This window comes from Pundamilia nyererei, unplaced genomic scaffold (assembly GCF_000239375.1).
Source record: "Pundamilia nyererei isolate P.nyererei 1_Seehausen unplaced genomic scaffold, PunNye1.0 scaffold00014, whole genome shotgun sequence".
Taxonomy (NCBI): Eukaryota; Metazoa; Chordata; class Actinopteri; order Cichliformes; family Cichlidae; genus Pundamilia; species Pundamilia nyererei.
The window spans coordinates 1,207,895-1,210,307 of NW_005187415.1; the positions used below are offsets into that span (position 1 = coordinate 1,207,895).

Consider the following 2,413-nt stretch of genomic DNA (forward strand, 5'->3'; position numbering starts at 1 on the left):
AGTGTGTGATAGAAAGTGGAGGGATGAAAAATGTAGTTCGCTCGATGTTTTATGAGAAAGGAAATATATTCAAGTCATTTGCACAAGAAAAATAGAAGAAATGTAATTGAGTTAAAATTGCCTGTTGCCCCAGGTTTGTCTGTTCAGCCGGAGAGAAAAGTGCCTTATGTATGACAAATAATTTACCTCTGGAAAGATTGTTTAAAAAAATAAAAAAAAGAATGAAAGAAAGGAGACGGGCATGAAAATGTAAAGGAAAACAATCAGAAATACCGGAGTGCGCCCGATGCACTTAAATGAGTCATACCTTTAACACAAGCAGATGTAGTGTTCAGCACAAGCAATCATTTTCAAAGTTGCCATTCGAAGATTGGGACCGACAAACATGTTAAGACGGTGTGGATGAGCAAAAAAGTGAAAGCAGTCAGACACATGAAATAAGAAAAATGTGAAGCAAACATAGAAGTCTGATGAGGTTGAAACAACACTGGGAAAAAGAACTGGTGGTGTGACAATAGGACTTTAAAACAAAGAAGAAGAGGGAGAAATGGAGAGCAAGAGAAGGGGACAAGGCACAGGGAGTTGATTAAAGCCAGCAGCTTCAATAATGCAAATGTAATTACTTGTACTGGCCCTCACACTTGCTTAGCACGTAACCGCATTAACACTGGGGTGGTAGAAAAAGAGAGCCGGAGAGACTCAGGATAGAAAATGGAGGCAATGAACAAATGTAAATGAGGAAAAAATAAAGCAAAGTTGAAAGGTGGTTTAGATAGTGAATAGAAAAGTAGAATAGAGGACAATGGACAACATTTTAGAGAGAGAGTGTAGAAGGAAGAGCAGGAAGGTGAGATGATACCAAATGTCAGGATATCGTAGCTGTGAGAAATACAGTTAGTTGTCAGGGATAATCAGGGACACTGCTGGCAGCTGTGCTTTAATGTAGCTGTTTCCAAAACTACTAAATGAATTTACTTTCCATCCATCCATCCATCCGTTTTCTTCCGCTTATCCAATTCAGAGTTGTGTGGGTGGATCCCTGAAGGTGAGAGTCAGCCTGGACAGGTCACCAGTCTGTCACAGGGCTAACACGTACAGACAGACAACCATTCACGCTCACTTTCACACCTGCGTGCAATTTAGAATTGCCAATTAACCTAACCCCATGTTTTTGGACTGTGGGAGGAGGAAGCTGGAGTACCCGTAGAGAACCCACGCAGACGCCAAGAGAACATGCAAACTGGATTTTCTGACCAAAAGTGCATACACCACTATGTTTCATAGTTGAGTACAAATGAACAAAAATGCGTTACTATACCCATGTTCATAGGAAATAAAACACTGAACTATAGAGCTCGACTGGTTTGTCGGTGGGGCTGATAAGTCGGCCAATATTAGATATTTGTCAGTATATTCTATCACCATTCATAAGGGCGTATTAAGAAAGTTAGGCGATAGGTGATGATGTTACACAGTTTGTCCTACAGAGGTCACTCTGCAGTTTCACTATTGAAAACTTGTTTGAAATGCTGCAGACGCAACTGACAGTAAACAAGTAATCTGCAATTTGTTGTGACAATGAAACGTGATTATTTTTTAAAAATGAAATGTCACATTGTTGCATTTGAACTCCATAAGGTTCATAAATCCCTATGCATAGCATATGTTAGGTGAATCTGTTTATTCTTTATGCATCTGAAAGGAAAAATAGGATTTATTTATTTTTATTTTTTTTTTAAATCACTAAATATTGGTGTCAATATCAGTTGGGCTCTGGTGAACTGGGAGCTTGGGTTTCGAGAAATATGGGAGCATATATTTAATGTTTTTTACAGCTAAGGAATAAAGCACTAGACCAAAAACATTTGTGTAGAGGTATGCTAAGAATAGTAAAAGTTGCATTCGGGGACTATAAAGTGGTGAAAGGGTGGCGACTAAGGGATAAAGAAAAAAAAAACTGTAGGAGGAAGGAATGCAGTTTTTACTCTGCCAGCCACTGATGGACTCAGGAGGACACGAGTGCCTCAGTTCTGCTGTGCCTGAAGGACAACTGAAGCTGTTTATTGCTAAATGACTTCTCTTGCCCACCTTTATCCCCCTTTCTCCGTCTCATTTTCTCTCTCCCTCTCTCTTTCTGTGGGATGGTTTGCCACATCAGCTGTTCTCAGACCACACTGAAATGACCCCTCAAGGAAATGTAATCCTCGTTTTGTGTGTGTTTGGACGTACACGCACACACGCAAAATGCTTATGTGCTGTTTCACACATGGATTGTATTCTGCAAGTTCAACTTACACTGCCCTCTGTTGTCATTTTATTCATCTTTATTATAAAAACCATAATACACACACACACACACACACACACACACACACACACACACACACACACACACACACACACACACACACAC

At 40.0% G+C, this 2,413-nt stretch overlaps 1 protein-coding gene across 2 annotated transcripts in view; it reads left to right on the forward strand.

Moving 5' to 3' along the window:
• tbc1d22a (TBC1 domain family, member 22a) overlaps positions 1 to 2,413 on the forward strand; it is a 159,499-nt gene that overhangs the window by 103,682 nt on the left and 53,404 nt on the right. The window lies entirely within an intron of this gene.